The sequence below is a fragment of the Rhinolophus hipposideros genome, assembly GCF_964194185.1.
Source record: "Rhinolophus hipposideros genome assembly, chromosome: 2".
In the NCBI taxonomy this organism is placed as follows: Eukaryota; Metazoa; Chordata; class Mammalia; order Chiroptera; family Rhinolophidae; genus Rhinolophus; species Rhinolophus hipposideros.
Genome location: NC_138048.1, coordinates 87,090,092 through 87,108,374, shown reverse-complemented (window position 1 = coordinate 87,108,374; position 18,283 = coordinate 87,090,092). Strand labels below are relative to the sequence as shown.

The window sequence follows — 18,283 nt, the reverse complement described above, 5'->3', positions numbered from 1 at the left end:
ATCTCATGATTCTTTAAAATTCTTTGGAAGGATATTTTGCAATTTCTAAATGCAAGATATAACAATTACTATGTTACTACTTTTCTTTATCAAAACACACTTTCCCAAGAAAATAGCGTCCAATTTTTATTCAAAAGAAGATATTTTCTTATATCAGAAAATTACTCGTTATTTTAATGCAAAATATGATGTAATATTAATGCATATTATAAGCTCCTAATACATGTTTCAATACACATTGCGAGTACTGCTTGGCATATAGGAAGAGCTAAAATTTTATTGGCTAACTGCTAATGCTTGTAATAACCCAATTTATTCCTAATGTTAGTGGTAACCCAGTAGCAATAAGCACCACTGAAGTCTAAATTGTGGTCTCAAAAAGCTCTGTCCCACTGACAGAACTCCAAGGCCTTTACAAAAATGGCTAGATTTAGGTCTTGGACAGAAAATACACAAAATGAGCATGAGCCATCTTGTTGTACCAAAAAGCAAAGACATTATCAAAGAATTTGGGTATTATATAAAGAAGTGAGAGTAGCCAGTGATGGGAACAAGTAGGAAAAAGAATAGATGCCAAAAGACCTGGTTGCTCACACTGAAAGTATTTTTTTAAATCTTCAGGGGTCATATTTCAAGACATTATTTCTTACTTGTCCTTCACCATCTTCTGATGTCTCCTCACTGAACCACCTGTTATGTTCCTTCACCACCTCCTTTCCTTTGAACAAGAGGAGTAATTACAATACATTGAAACAGAAAACAAATTTAACCCTACAAATCAATAAGAAGTTGACAATTATCCAAAAAACACATGTCTGGAATAAATGAACAGGCAATTTAAAAACAAGTCATTTAAAGTGGGATATAAACATTAAAATATGTTCAATATCCATAGTAATTAAGGAAATACAAATTTAAAAAGTACTAAGGGACCATTTTCTTGCCCATCAGATTGGCAAATCTTTAAAAGTTTGATTATATCAAATACTGGCAATGGAGCATTAAAACAGGAAATGTTGGAAGTTCAAACTGTTAAAGGTTTTTTAGATTGGTAATTAGGCAGTAAAAATTAACATTTTAAAAGTATATACCCTCTTGCTCAACAATTCTACTTTCCTGTATTTTCCTTAAAGAAATATTTGCACATAACTTTTAAAGGGGCATTTATAATGAAGTGGACTGGCTACACTGTTTATAAGTGTGAAGATGAAGTAGCACAAATTTCATCAATGGGAGATTTAGATATATGTGAATCATCTCAAAAGAATAACTTGGGGGGTATCTTCAAGCAATATTGTTAAGTTTTTAAAAAGTCACAGTGAAAAACATACAGTGCGATATTATGTACATTTAAAAACCCACAAAATTATTTAATTTCATATGTATCATATGTGTATATAGGAAATAGGTCTGCAAAGGTACACAAACTGATAGCATTGGTTACTTCTGGGGAGGAGAATCATATTAGAAGGAAATAGAATAAACTTTAGTTTTATCTGCATTTTTATACTATAAATACAATAGGGTATTTCAGTATCCTTTATTTTACATTTTTTGAATGTTAAGAAAATTATCTTCCAATAACCCCTATGATAGTCATTTAAGGCCCCATTTCATACATCAGGAAACAGGGCTCAGAAATAGACTGACCTCCCCAAGGCTAAATAATAATAGAGCTGAAAATTTATTCAGGATGATTTTAGGACCTCTACACAGACTCTTTTTCTCTAGGTCACATATAAAAATGATCTTGTATTTTGCACCGGTCAAAACTTCTCTAAGGCGATATCTGGGTTGAAGACAGAGATTTGGTAATAAAAAGTATTTGCCGATAGAAATCATGGAAGTATATTGAGGAGGCTGCAGTTAAGAAGAGGAGCTGGCCCAGAACAGAATCCTGAGAAGTGGTAATCTTTAATGAATTAACACAGTTGAGGAACCTGATAAGAAAGTTAAAGAAGAAATTTCTACATAATCAAGAGAGGATGAAATGAAGAACTCAAGCACAGAAAGTGCTTCCAGAGGGAGGAAGTGGTCAACAGTTGCATATCCTGCAAACAGGCCAAGTAAGAGGGCTTGGAAGATCATTTGGATTTGGTAACAGACTTAGTGACTTTGGCAAGAGAATCTTGGTGAATAAGAAAGGCAGAAACCAGAATGCTGAGGGATGAAGAATGAGGATTTAGCAGCATGGTGGGTCCCAAAATATTTAAACATAGAATTACCATATGATCTAGCAATTTCACTTCTGGGTATATATCCAAAAGAAATGAAAGTACACACTTGAAAAGATATTTATACACTCATGTTCTTAACAGCTTTATCCCCATAGCCAAAAGGTGGAAGCAACCCAAGTGTCCATCGAAGGATGAATGGATAAATAAGACATGGTACTTACATATAATGGAAAATTATTCATCCTTAAAAAGGAAGAAAATTCTTGCACATGCTACAATCTGGATGAACCTAACTGAAATAAGCCAGCCGCAAAAGGACAAATATTTTATGATTTCACTTACATGAGGTACCTAGAGTAGTCAAATTCATAAAGACAGAAAATAGAATGGTAGTTGTCAGGAATAGGGAGAGTGAGAAGGAGAAATGGGGAGTTATTGTTTAATAGGTACAGAGCTTCAGTTTGGAAGTACGAAAAATATCTGGAGATAGCTGATGGTTGTTGTACAACAATGTGTATATACTTAATACCTCTAAGCTATACACTTAAAAATGGTAGAAAAAATGGTCAGTTTTGTTTTACATATATTCCAATATGTGCGTGCACACGCACACACACACACACACACAGAGCTATGAGGACTTGAAGGAAATCAATGTTGGCAACTTTCTCAAAAAGGAAAGTAATAGTGCAGGTCAGTCAGGGAACATTTTTTTAAGATGGAGGAACCTTGGGCATATTCACCAGCCTGGAAGGGATCATTTAGAGAAACAGAGATTTACATCCACCATCCAAGTATCAGCCACAAACATTGAGGTGGCATATTAAAATCTTAGATACTGAACACTGTGCACCCAAAAGTGAGCCTGGGTTTTCGGGGGACGCAGATGTGCCTAGAGTTTTATAATAGATACAATAATATTAAAATTTCTCAAAATACATACAATCTAATCATTAACTTTTTCTTCAAGGATTTTTCTACAAGTATCTCCTAAAAAATTCAAATCAAATTTTATATTGATGAGGTGCTGGTGAGTTTTTTTGTTTGTTTGGAGTTTTTGTTTGTTTTTATTTTCATTGTGTGGGGGGGGGGCAGCTTTCTTAGTATTACTTGTTCATTTATTTTTACTTCCTGCAAATTCATACTAAGTATGAGTTTAAGTGAAATGGAAAAATGTTTCTATTTTTAATCATCTCTAATTACATTTTATTGCCCCTCTGAAAATGGGGTTAAGTAAAAAGCAAAGAGTGATACCCTGAGAGCATGAGTTTCTTAAGTCCAGAAGGTGGTTCTTGCAATGTGTGGAGGTTTGCATAATCATTAAGTTATTCTTGTAATCCACCTCCTTCCTCTTCCCCAATGAGCAAGGGAGAGTGGGAGGGCCTGCCACATACAAATTGCAGCTCACCATTTGCTTCTGTTATGCAGTAACTAGGGAGAAATATACTTCTTTTTATTTGAGGTTGGCAATAGTATTGCTTTGATTGACTGTTTTTATGTCCTAGGTCGATCATTGTTCCTACTATCCCATAAATATTTTCATTTAATGCGCCAATCTATTAGAAACTTAGCCAGTTAAAAGTTGAGCATTGCAGGATCTGCACCTGTTTTTCATTCTTGTAGCTGAAGTTAAGAGAAACCATAGCACATGGATAAGCAACAGTTTCAGTTTTGCAATGCTTTATCTATATGTAACAGGCAATTATATTCATGAGAAAGGAAGTTTAAGAATTGTAGGTAAAAAAACCGCTACTCAGATTCCAGGAAAATACCCCTTTACTGAAGTAATGTTTTTTTTTTTTTCTTTTTACAAGATGTCTGTAGTCAGATTAACATTTAGGTCATACTCCAAAAACTTTAATTAGTTAGCCTTATAAAGCAAGCTTATTCCTCGTGTATCAGCTTGACAGTTTTCTTCTGAATAGAACAGTATTTTCTGTTTTTCTATGATAACCGTTCAGCCACACAGATGTTTCCTTATGTAAATGAGTATTACTTAATCAACTATAGATTTCGATAACTTTCCTAAAATTTGCTTATATATATATGTATATATATAACTATGTGTATACATTAGTTATTTATGCATACACATACATTTTATAACCCATTACCATGATTCCAAGTGTAAGTTTTGTGAATAATTTTCCCTTTGCCTAACATTTATAAAGCATAATGACTCTGGTGTTTTACAACTTCCTCTTTTGGTAGACTATCCTTTTGCAGAGAAAAAAAAAGTGACTTAAGAAGAGAGCTGAGTAGAGAACAGAGCTCTCTGAGGTGCTGGAAGCTTCACTCAACTATTTAAGCAGCTTAACAAGCAACTTTAAATAAGACAGAGGTAAGAAGAGTTACTTGCTGTTTTTCATTTTATTATTTGGATTACTATTTATAGAACAATTTAAATGCTGTTTGGATTACAAAATAGATTAGATCCATCTGATACCTGTCTCAAGTAAGTAGTTAGTATTTTAAATGAAAAAGTTAGAAAATTTACAAAGCTTAAACTTTACATACAACCTTTTAAAAACCTGGAGATTTTTGAAGTTCTTATTGATATCAAATTATTTTAACTGCAAAGTAAAACATTCTCTTTATTTCATAATTTTGCACATGATTTAATGCTGAAAGAACTTTTGGATTAATGATAAACTTTGAGAACATTTCTCTTCCCCTAGCTCAAGTTAATTCCTAACATTTGTAAATTCTCCTACATTTACCATTTTGTTAATTTTGCATATTATTAGTAGGACGTTATCCAGGAAAAAGACTTTCTTACATTTGTTTTTATGCACCGTGAAAATGTATTATTTAAAATGTGACATTTCAGTTTTATTTTCCATGTCATTACATTATGATATTTAAGTACAATAGAAAAAGCAATTTGTCATATAATAGGGTTTTAAAATCTAAATAAGTAAACCTAATTTTAGAAATGTGTGGGTTTTTAATAAGATTAATTTACAATTATATGCTTAAAAATGGATCAAGAACTAAAACAAAGTAAGACCATTTGGATTCATAATTGGAGATCCAATTAAGCAGAAACTGATCTCATTAATGAAACACTAAAATGATCTAAATCCAGCAGAACTTTTTTCCGTGATTGTGCCAATCTAGAGAGATGCTTACACATATTAACTATTTAATACAATTGTATTCATTATATAGCAATTTTAAATCTTCCTTTTAACAACAATTCATTTCTTTATTCTTTGGTATAACGTTACAGTGTTTATACATCTGTAAAAAGAAAAATGCAGTAAGCAAACTATGCTGTTGATATATGGAATTTTGCATAGTTTGCTGCTAGCAACCTTTTTTAAGAAAGTGACACACATCACACATTTGTTGTGTGAGATTTGGTAAGGTAAATATCCCAATTAATATATTTGAATGCTTACTTAATCTGCTTTGTTTTTGTTAATTAGAATAATCTCATGGTTTCCAAAAAAGACAGTTTGCATTGTTCCATTAAATGATGGATTTAATTTTTATTACTTTTGGTAAACAGTGCTATCATACTGGTTCTATTACGTTAGCTGGAAAATTGTTTTTCAAAAAAAAACATTTTAATGCAAGTTGCTATAACAAGAGATTATAGGAAATGGAAAAGCAGATTGTTGGTGTTATAAATTCAGGAAATGAACTGTTGGCTCAAGTTTGACATTGTTAACTAGATCAACATTTTCAAGTTGATAGTTGTAAAAACCCCATTAAAATTGTGCACCCTCATCTTTATATATCGCACACTACACACAACTACTTCCGTCAGAACTTGATTATGTTATTTACAACAATGCTGTGTTTTCAATGTCTTCTCTTAAAAAAAAAAAAGATGGCTGTAATTTTAAATGTTCAGAATTTTAAGTATGAGGTATTTTGATGTTATGAACTGGTAAGCGCTGTGGGTGTGTTATAAGTAGTGTGGTATTACCCCGAATAACTGATAACAACCAAGCAAAAACAAAGCCCACGGAAATTACAGTCTCAATTGATCACCAGTGTAATTCAGAGCAGCAATACAGGCCAGAGCAGTAGAGAAAACGCCATCTTACTGGCAAGACAGATGTGTTGATGTTGTTATTGTTGTTGAGAATTACTAAAGCTTCTGAAGGCATAGCCTAGTTCTAGATTATGGAAAATAAGCTTAGAATTTGTTCTGTCTGTGAGAAAATTGCATTTACAGAGAAAAAAGAAAACACATAGTGCCGATTTGGATGTGTTTCCATGCGACATACAGATTGTTGAAGGTAACACCCTTGTCATTATTAGAACAGCAGGATGCATTGCATATGCTTTTTATTGCACATATTGTCGTGAGAAAAAGCCTTTAGAGACAGTCCCCAAATCCAAATTTTTTAAGTGAAAATTAGATGTAATGTTGTAAATAATTTATTGCTGGAAAACAAAAATTTTGACTTTTGCCCTATAGACATATATTTTACTGTGCTTCATTAAGATCACATTCCTTAACGAGACACAGTTGACTGACACATGGGTGACTTTGCTGGGAATCTGCCTAACTATTGCTATCCAGGATTGATACATCTAAGCTCACAGTGTAGTGATGTCTCCCTCCATTACAGTACAAACTGCCCAAAGCTGCTCATCTGTTAAAGAGAACCACCTACTTATAAAGAGGGTTCTCCTCTATTCCACCCCAGCAAACATACTATCTTTCAAATAATAATTTTACTTTGAAACAATGATGCTAATTGTTTTTTACTTAAATGATTGGGCTTCCAAAAGAACTTTTGAAACATTTGTTGGTTTGTTTGTTTGGTTTTCCCTTCTTTTGGCCATATTCATATTTATAAAACTAAAGACAAGAAAGTTTGTTGTCTGAAAGAAAAATTATGGTTTGGGTGCAGACTAAGAGGGATGGAATTCAGAAACCGAAATCCTCCAAATCTAGATAATACAGATCTTTTTGCCTTTTAAAAGTACATTTGTGGCCACCTACATTCATTGAGCTATTTTTTTTAATAGGTGTGACTTCCAAATAAGTGTCACATATAGTATATACTCATTTTTATTATATTAATAAAAATATGAGTTAAATAAATGGGGAAATTGTTTTCACAAAACTATGCACTATGGCAGTATATGTGCTCTGTAAGATAAAATACGTATTTCATTTCCATATAACAAATAATTTCTGCCAATATAAAGGATAAATACAAGTACTTTACTTTCTGTGTATTTCCAATTAAAAGATACATTAAATGCAGTCTGATGTATACATCTGTGCTTAGAATATAAAAGCACTGTTTTGTTAAATCTTAAAGATGTAAATTATTTGTTGTTTGAGCATTATTATTATATTTTTTATTATTTTACATGAACTAAAACCAGGCACTTAGAATTGATGTTTTCCAAATTCTTTCCAGCTTTATTTTTTCATCACTCTATGCATGTATAGGAAATAGGTTTTAAAAATTCAGTACTGTTAAGGAAAATACTACATTTATATTTTTAAATCCAAATTTAAAGTAAAATGGCATTAAAACCATTCATTAATATTGGAACCACAGGGAAGTAGATCAGAAATTAAGTTAGCCTGCTGAAATTGCTCCATGAACTAGTATAAAATGTCACACCTAATTATTATTCTACTTTATAGATATTTCATCATTAACTTTTAGTTTTTTATGTATGCACTTGTTATTATATTCTCAAAATTCTTATTTGGCAACAATAGAAATATGATATTGAAAATTATCACCAGTTTATTCTCATTCTGTAAAAAAAATTAGTATAATTTTTCTTTAAGTATACCTTAGTTCAATTTATTTTAATTTTCATAAGAAAAGAAATTTAACCTGATGCTTTCATTATTTTTCTGTGTTAGTGAACAGATCTGAATTAGAGAGGAGGCAAAAAAAATCTTCATGCAATTAGGCTGTTTTCTGAGTAAAATTAAGTCATACATCTGATGGCAATGGAGTTTTTTAAGTGCTTACTAGAAGCACTTGTTATACTTCATTTGCTTTTTAATTTTTTTACTTAGAAATAATTTCAAGCTGAAAAAGCTTGTAAAATAAAAACAGTATAATGAATTCCCATATACCCTTACCAAGATTTCCCTAACCTTAATTTTTCTAATTCTTTCTTTACCTATATTTTTCTATCTCCATAATTGTTTTTCTGAACCATTTAAAGGTAAGTTATAAACAACATGGCCCTTTATTTAGTGTGTTATTGCTAAAAATAGAGATACTCTCTTACATAGTGGTTATAGACCATTATCTACTTCATAAATTTACATGTGTATGATACTTTTATCTAATATTTGTCCATGTTCTAATTTTGCTATTCATCTAATAATACCCTTGATAATATTTTCTCCTCCAGAAAGGGATCCAGTCTAGATTCAAGTATCACGTTAAGTTGCAATGTTTCTTTAGACTCCCTTAATCTGTACCATCTCCACATAATTTCTTTGTCTTTTATAAAACTGAAGATTTTAAAGAGTACAGTCTATTCAGCAACTCCTTCTTTTGTTCTTTTTAACAGAACGTTCCTCATTTTGAGCTTGTCTGACATTTCCTTGTGATTTCATTGTGGTTATGCATTTTCTGCCAGAATACTGCCAGGTGATGTTGTTTCCTCTCATGCTATCATGTCTAGAACTACACAATGCTCATCTGTCCCACACTGGTGATGCTCATTTTGGTTGCCTAGTCAAGGTGTTACCTGATTTCTTCATTTTATAGTAATGGCGCCTCATAAGACATTTTCCTTAGGGTTTAGTTTTAATTGATGTTCTCATCCGATGTAATCTTTACTATAGTGGTTACAAAATGAAGATCTTCTAACTCCAGCACTCCCTGCACATTTGCATTCCACTATAAGTAAAAGAACTCCCTGCTCTCCCATCTTTTTAATTATTAATGTATGTATCTATCTGTTACTGGTAACTCATGAATTTCTGTCTTTTCAGTGGTTTATAATTTATTACTGCCTTAATTATTTTACTGTTCAAAGTGCCCTTTCATTTGGCTTGTCTGTCATTGTGGCCTGCCCCACATTTAGTGAGCATTTTGTTACCTTCTGGCATAAAAAGATGTTCTAGGCTGATGTGGTACCCTACCCTGTTCCACCCCCAGAATCATTCATTTCTTGTTTTTTTTTTAGTGGGGAATGATGTTAGGGGCTAAGATCTGGATGTCAGGTATTCTCATCCCCCCGCCCCGGAGCATTTTTGCTTCTTGAGGTTTTTTGTTTTGTTTTAAGCTAAATGTGCATATATCATCACCTGTGCAGAAAAAAATAATTAAGGGAAGGAAAGATATAACCATGAATTTCTGTAGTCCATAAGCACTGGAAAAAATTCTCACTCTTTTATATAAGTGATTCTAGAATGTTCCTGCTCTCAGCACCCACATTCTACTCCAGTACTCATAATTCTGAATGCATGCAAATCTTTGTGGTAGCAAGAGAAAGTGGGTTTATGTCAAAAGATTCATTTTCAATTTCCATTCTGTCACTTAGGGACTGTGGATCTTGGGTAATTTACTTCTCTTTTTTCTCCAGATATCTAGTCTCATAATTTTAAATTTAAAAAAATCCATACCTCTTTCACTTTCTGCCAACTTCTGGACTCATAGCTCAGAGGGATTAGTAAACATCTTCACTCAGATATTAATAGACATGTTAAAGTCAACATGTCTACAATAAAACTCCCCATGGCCTACCCTTCTCTGCTCCATCCCTACTGGTTTTTGTTCAATCATTGGCAGCATCTTATACCCAGTTATCTAGGTCAAAAGTATCATTGACTTCTTCTTTCTTCTCTCACTACATCCTACCTATCAGTATGTTTATCAACATATTTTTTCAAAATATATTGCAAGACTGACCAGGGTCACCCCTTCTGCCATCTTGGGCACTGTGTGAGACACTGCCACCTCTGTTCTAGACCTCTCGGGTCTGCTTCTCAGAATTTTATCTTTTTCTACTCTTGCATCCTGCCAGCATGACCTTTTAAAATGCAAATCAAATCATGTAATTCCCTTCTCAACATTTTTCAGGGGCTTCCTATTTTAATTGGGATAAGATCCAAATTCCTTGTTATAGCTCACATAGTTTGGCCTCCGCCTACATCTCCTCCTTCATCTCCTTTCTCTCATCCTTTATTCAGTGTGCTGTGGCTCCACTCCTCCTTTTGCTCCTAGGGTATCCCAACCTCATTCTTGACTCAGGGAGTTTGCATACGCTCTTCCCTCTCCCTTCCTGACGTGCTCGTCCTACACATATTACTGTGACACAATCCTTCTTTGTTCAGATCTCTGCTGAAATGTTCCTCCGAAGGGGTGTCTTCCATGACCAGCCACATATTTTATTTCAGTGTCCCTCACCCAGTCACTCTCTATCCTTTTACACAGTTTTAATTTTCTTACAGCACTTAAGACTACACAACATTTTCATCTTTATTTCTTTATGCAATTATTTATTGTCTGTTTCTCTCACTAGAATGTAAGTTCCATGAGAGCAAGGATTTGGTCTATTTAATTCACGCTATATCCTCAGTATCTAGAACAATGCATGGAACGTAGTAGATCCTAAAATAAATGATGCTTAAGGAAAAGGCCTCAACACTTCTGAGCCTCATGTACACTCCAATAGGCATAATAATAAAAAAAATAACAGCTATCTCCCAAGTTTGTCTGCAGGAAGCCATGGTTATGGCAGTACACTGAACTGTTAGGTTGGTGCAAAAGTAGTTGTGGTTTTTGCAATTTTTTAACCTTTTAAACCGCAATTACTTTTGCACCAACCTTTTATGGCATGCACTTGTCCGTTGGGGATTCTTCTGGTAACACTGAGTGAAAGGAACTGAAACAAAAAAATGGTCCCTGAAGACAACAAATAGACCAAGAAGTTCTCTTTTTTTCTGTGTTGGCTCTTTCGTACTGAGATAAAAAGAGGGGAGTTCACAGTGGCTGCCGCTCATGTCTTAGAATCCTGAGGGGCGATCGCTCTGCACTGCTGCTCCACTGCTTTTGCACCGGTTCTGCCCCTGCCTTCATCACCCAGAAAACATGTGCCCACCCTTCGCTGTCAGTTAGGGTCCATTGCTTTTCTCAATCCAGGTGGAAGAGCAATCTCCTTTCAGAATCCTTTCCTGATTCACCATCTATCTGCCTGTGCTGGCCTCGGTGCTATGCATATAGCTCACATATTGTTTTGCAATTATTTACTGATTCTATTTTTGGTCTTGAAGTGGATTATAAAGCTACTCTACAGAAACTGTTTCTTTTATAACCTTAATAACCTTAATATCAAGTTTAAGGTTATAAATACATGACTTGGTTCTTGAGGTCATTAGGCCCTAAATAATAAAGATGATCATGATGATGATAATAGGGACCATGTTAATAATAGATTCACTATCACATTTCTTATTATCAGTGTTTAGTACCATTACATTTCATTTTTTTAAATTAAAGTTTATTGGGGTGACAATTGTTAGTAAAATTACATAGATTTCAGGTGTATAATTCTGTCATACATCATCTATATATCATATTGTGTGCTCACCATTCAGAGTCAGTTCTCCTTCCATCACCATATATTTGGCATTTCATTTTTTAGTATCGTGTTTCCCCGAAAATAAGACCTAGCTAGACAATAAACTCTAATGCATCTTTTGGAGCAAAACTTAATATAAGACCCAGTATTATTTTACTATCATGTAAGACCGGGTCATATAATATAATATAATATAATATAATATAATATAATATAATATAATATAATATAATATAATATAATATAATATAATATAATATAATATAATATAATAAATACCAAGTCTTATATTACTTTTTGCTCTAAAAGACGTGTTAGAGCTGATTTTCTGGCTATGTCTTATTTTCGGGGAAACACGGTACTAGCTTTTAGTACCATTTTTAAATATTGTATGCCAAGTGTTTCATATGCTTAACTAATTTAATGTCTGCACCAACCCTGTGAAATAAGTATTATTATTCCTATGTTACAGATTTAAGAAAAAGAAAAAGAGGTTCGGAGAGGGAAGGAGAGCTTGATGATGGTCACAAAACTGATCCTGGTGTGCCCTTCTCTAAACTGGGTCTTTATCACGTTATTATACTGTCTCTACTACTTATTTATTGGAAAGCAAGGAGGCAAAGCTATGGTTTAGATCCAGTTAAGACTCTTGATTACATAGTGCAGCCCCTGCCTTAGAAATCTTATACTCTAAGAGGGAAAATATTAAAAGAAGTGGATTTTCAGCCACAACATAAAAAAATATAAGATGTCACCTGAAACATCAAAACAATTGAACGTTATACTTCCAGGTGCATCAATGGTGCAAGGCTCCCTGCGAGAGGCAGCTTTAAAGTTGAACTATCAACTTTTTCACTGGGTGGAAGAGACTTGGGACAATAAATTTTCAGAAAAATTTCAAAGAACTGAAAAAACATTTTAATATTACATGACTTTAATATTGAGACATTTTTTTTCTATTCTATGGTCCTACCATAGGAGGTATTTGGTGACTCTCACTTTGTGGTTCTTCTCAGGAAGTAGGTTGTTGTGAGAGGAGAGGATTTGAATTCTTGTGAGAAGCGTCTGTTTTCATTTTGAAGTGCATTTGTTCATTATTTATATATCAGGCCTCATGTTTGTATATATCAAGCCTTATGGGTTGAGCACTGAGCTAGATGCTGAGGAAACAGTGATGGACAAGGGCAAGTTTCTGCCCTCAAGGACTTGAACTTCAGTCTAGTGGGGAGAGAGAATGAGTAAACCAGTAAACAAGTAAATTTTTAAAAAGGAAATTTCAGATAATGATAGCATCATGAAGAAAATTCAGCAAAGTTAAAGAATGGAGAGACAAATGAGGGAAAGTATGGAGGGGTACAGATGACTTATGTGCTATTTAAGTGATGCATTTTATCCTGTCATGTAAATACGAGTATGTGGGAATGATGACTCACCGTATACTCAGATAATAATCTAATAATTAAAGTGTGAGATGGTGTGTGGGTTTCCAAGTGCATGTGCGTGAGAGAATAAATGCATAAACATTTCAAATGTATGAATATTAGAGAACAGCCCTGAAACATGAAGCTACTCCCTGACCTGCTGCTTACCCTGGGTGGGCACATTAACCAAATAGCATACCTGTTGAAAGTATGCAGGTAGCAGGCTTTCTGCCATAATAGTACCATTTGTTGACAGAACTGGATTCAGGAGGGGAGCATAGAAAGAGCAGATGGCCTTGGGACTTGACTCTATGTAGTTAAATTGGGGTGATGACCGCCCTCCAGAATTGAATGCTCAGGATGCTTCTCCAGAGCCAGCTGGCCTCTCCTCCTGCCTTATTAGGCTTTGTTCCTCTGGTTGGTGACCCTCTGGTTGGAAAAGAATCTCTTTCAAACGTGTAAATGTTCCTCTTTCTGTGAGTGATGTCACCATTCCTGTGGCCCAAGCATTTGTTACTAAATAGTACTTAGCAGCACATAATCATTCTTTTCTCTCTGAAGAGTTCTGAGCAGATTTGTTCTGATGAAGTTGAGAGATACATTTTTCAGGGAGGTAAAAGTAAAAGCTATAAAAAAGGAAGCTATGCCTGGAAGAATCTCTTGACTTGTGTTACTTCAAAGAAGCAAGTAGGCAACAGTTCTGACTGAGTTCTTGTTTGTGGTTTTTTTTTGTTTGTTTTTTGTTTTTTCTTTAATGCACATATGGCTCCAAAGGAAGAGGTTCCCATGCAACCGTATACTATATACTCTTCTTTAAAGGGGTAGATGTCTTTGGCTTGGCTTGGCTTGGCTTGGCCTTCTCCTGTGTTTCCTTGTCAAGTGGATGAGGAAAGTTGGACAAAGGAAAGCTGTGCACTGGCCAATTAAGAGTGATGTTTCTAGAGTGCCTGTTTATCATTCCAGGGCACATTGTGGGTTCCCTTTTAATGATATCCTACCTGTCTATTCAAACACCTATAAGAGGATCAACTTCTTGTCTTGTAAAGAACAGCTGTAAATTTCTTAAGTAGCTGTAATTTAATTTTAATCCTCATATTTTGAAAACCCCGGAAGTTTAACATGAGTTTATTTTTTAAATATTATAGATTATTAAATTCCCAATTACTGTTTTAAAGAATAAAACTAGCTATCATTTCTCAAAGACCTGACCTAGGTTAAGTTCATTTCCAGGATGTCACTCATCATCGCAGTTTTATGAGGTAGACATTTTAAGTTCACAGGAAACGGAGACTTGGAGAGATTGTCCAGAATCTGGTGCCTAATAACAGACTCCAAAGACTGTCTTTCTCTCACAGGAGCCAAGGCCCTGGGCAAAACAGGAGCCTTTGAAATAGGGGTACCCTTGTTTTGTAACCTGACTCATCAACAGTGTGGTGCCTACACAGGCCATTGTACCAAGTTGGTGGGGGAGGTGGCTATGCCCTTCTGCCAAGAGCAGCCAATAGTATAGGCTGAAGGGCAAGTTTGCAGCAGCCATGAGTCTCACCAAGGAAGACTGCCCATGTGTCATATTTAGCATGTGTATACTCGTACTAATACACATGTCCATAACTCCAAAGTAGACAGTGTTTTCCCTTTAGTCATCTGGTAATTTAATTATACATAAAATAGATTTACTTCAATTGGCTTCTCCTTTCATTATGGTAAGGAAAATATCCAAAGTTGTGCCGAGTATCATCCATGTGTTCCCTTTTCCTAACAATTAATGTGGCTACCTCATATAAATTGGATATTTTGTGTCTTTTCCATAAACTCAGATCTAATGTAACAAGGTTAACACCTCTCAGGGCCCATGTAGAGTTCTCAGCATTTAGGGAACCCTGACAAATTATTTACAGCTTCTTCCAAGGAAGTCCTGCCAAGGCTGTGTAAGAATAAACAGATCTCCAAGTCTTCACAAGGTGGAAAAACTATTCTGGCTAAGTCTGTAATTTAGACTATCTTAAGAGAGGAATGACTTCATGAAAAGAGAGGCCCAGAGTGACCAGCCTCTTTTATGCAGTTAGCTTTTTCTTGACTTAATTGTGGAGACTAAATGACAGGTAGCAAAGTGCATTTGCAGAAACGCGGGTGTCTCGAAGCTGTACAAGGAAATTACAATGTGCATGGGAGTGAGCGTGTGGGCAGGAGTTAGAGACTACCACTCCATTGCTACCATAACCTGGAGCAATCAGGCATAAACATCTTTACAATGGCACCTGAACACAATTAATAAACTCCTATGAAAGGCACTCGATACATTATTTATCATAAGCACGTACCACCTTTAATATCCAGGAACAGAAAAAACTAATGATTTTACATCCAGGAACAAAAAAATTTAAAACAGAGCCTTTAACTTTGACAAAACAAAAGATAATACAATTGGATTTTTATATGTTAATTCAAAAGCTGACATGCTATATTCTCTGAAAGTATGAGAAGCTGGCTTTGTCTGTTGCTGTCATAGCCTTAAAAGATTAAACTCAGGAAATGAACAAAAGAAAACACCAACCAAAAACAACAACAACAAAAACAAAAAACACAAAACCAGCAAGGGCCATGTAGGAGTATCAATCACAGATTTGTTCAAGCCTTGTCCTCAAAAGCTGTGTGGTGGATATCCTGCATCTTAACAGAAATTATGTCACTCTTTCATACCAGCAGTGATAGAATTCTGTCTTACAAATGAAGAGATGAGGCAGTATAAACGTGTGGTATAAGTACTGTGATGACTTTCACAGACTGTAATTCTGGATATTTCAAGTCAATGAGAAACAGATCATAATAATAATGGTGATTGTCTGTCCTTTGAGTTTAGATTCACCTGTTGACACTCTCATTCTTCTCTTTTGCTACATTTTGCACATATATATTATTTAATTGATTATAATTAATGACTGTTTCTTATCTGTTGTCCCTGCTGGATTCTATGCTTCAGGAGGCTTGAGGTCTAGTTTTGTTCACCCTAAAGCCTCAGATTCTAGGAAAAGCCAGAATTATGCCAGGTGCTCGGTGAACTGGATAGGAAAGTTGATAGCAAAAAGACTTAGTGAAAATGCAATCGTTACTGGTGATCTAAGACTGGAAAAGTTTGAAAAGGGAAAAGAATGTTCAACATTGTCTAAACACATATTGATTACTGAGAAAGCCTAGTTGGGATCAGGTCCTGTCAGCAGTTACTTACTGCTATGGCAGAAGAATGGGCATTCAGATCCATCCAGCTGTGGCTAGGAAGGTCATTTGGACTGATGGCATATTAAGAAAGACCATAAATGAACGCTTCTAACATTATCTGCAAATGAGATATAAATGAGAAATGCTCTATTAATTTATTTGTATTGATAATTTAACTATATTAATTTGTTGAATGAATTTATAAAGTATATTAAAATTTGCAAAAGTTTTATCTCCAAACAGTCATATATATTATATATATATGTGTATATATAAATACACACATATATATGTATGTATATGTATTCTACAACATACATATATTCTGTAGTCTTACATGAATAAATCAGAAAGAAAGTGGCCCAGGACCCTCTTGACTCTCAGGGGCCATGTATGATATCATTCTCAAGGGGTGCTCTTGATCACAATTTCTTTGAAAGAGAGAAGGTAAAGAATTTTAAGCAAACAGCAACCTAAACATTATAGAGTACGTAGGATTATTCTCTGTGTGAGTTTAAGATTATCCTCTGTTTGTCTAGTTTGTTGTTAAGCCCCTGGGATCACTGATGATTACCTGGTAAGAAGTGAAACATATTTTGGTTGCCTAAGAAGCACCATGTCCTACGAGGTGCATGACAAAGGTATACCACCATCTTAGCTCCCCAAACCTAACTCTATGTGAGACAGTTTGCTGCAGAGCACACTGTTTCTATTGAGCCAAATAAACTTTATTTGCCAAAGAGAAAATGGAGCAGATCAACGGATTGCCATTCACTCTGGGTAATTTTGTTTCCTAAACTCTAGTTCAGTGGTAGGAAATCTTGGCTGCACATTGAAATCATCTGATTGATACACACACAACCCCCCCACACACACAGTGCCAAAAAATGTATACACATTTTAAGAAAGGAAAAAACTGTATTAAAATTGTAATACTGAATATATATCGATAACAAAAGACGATTACAAGTCATGTTTGACTTCTGCAATTACAAGAGGTGCTCAAAGTGGTTACCATTAGTGTGATTTTAATATTTTTTCCTTTCTAAAAACGTGTATACATTTTTTGCACCCTGTGTATGTGTGTGATATATATATATACTCATATATATACACACGTATATATATATATATATATATATATATATACGTGTGTATATATATGTGTGTATATATATCAGAATTTCTGGGAGTGAGACATATACATATATATACACAAACGTATATATATGTGTGTGTATATATGTGTGTGTGTGTGTGTGTGTGTGTGTATATATCACTCCCACAAATTCTGATTTAATTGATACAAATGCAGCCAAAATAAAGATCTCCTGTCCTAGTTTCACTCTCCTCATTTCTAGGATGGGTGCATAAATACCAACTCATAGACCTCTTATGAGGTTTCAAAGAGATAAGATGTGTAGAGTCCCTAACATTTCTGAACTCACCCGTTTCCCTTCTTTCTCTCAGGAGAGGGAATAGAAAGGGAAGGAAGTGGAAGGGGCAAATCTGGGAAGGTGAGGAGGAAGGACCTTCCACAGAGTCCTCCACATTGTGCCAATTAGTGATTCATTAGGTTTAACAAGCTATCGTTTGTCAAAGCAAACACTTTTGAAGGATTAAGCCTCATTCCTGCCTTAGTGTGAATGACTTTAATCAGATAATCTCCTATCACCTCATTGAGGATTTGTTACTAAAGGTCTAGGGAAGCCAGGAGAAAGTTGCAAGGCCAGCCTGGAACTCATTGAGGGCAGGGTCAGGAAGCCTGCCCTCTGGGAGGCCCTTAGGGTCTGGGAACTGGACTTGACACTTAGGAGGCTAATGGCAACATGAAAACTAAGAAAAACAAACTTTCTCCTCAGGTTGTTAGGGCAACAATTTGTTTAAAGTGTTTGTGTGATTGTCACGCAGGGGACCCTGCTTTGCTGCGCC

The 18,283-nt window shown here is 34.8% G+C and overlaps 1 protein-coding gene across 2 annotated transcripts in view; it reads left to right on the top strand.

Annotated features, from left to right (window-relative positions):
• Positions 1 to 4,416: 4,416 nt before the first annotated feature.
• The window catches only part of MBNL1 (muscleblind like splicing regulator 1), a gene marked incomplete at its 5' end in the record, with an annotated part of 193,871 nt that continues 180,004 nt past the window's right edge, over positions 4,417 to 18,283 (top strand). The window contains one exon of one of the 2 annotated variants that reach the window (XM_081080087.1): positions 4,417 to 4,518. The remainder of the gene's footprint in view (positions 4,519 to 18,283) is intronic. The other variant, XM_081080082.1, reaches the window with a different exon arrangement.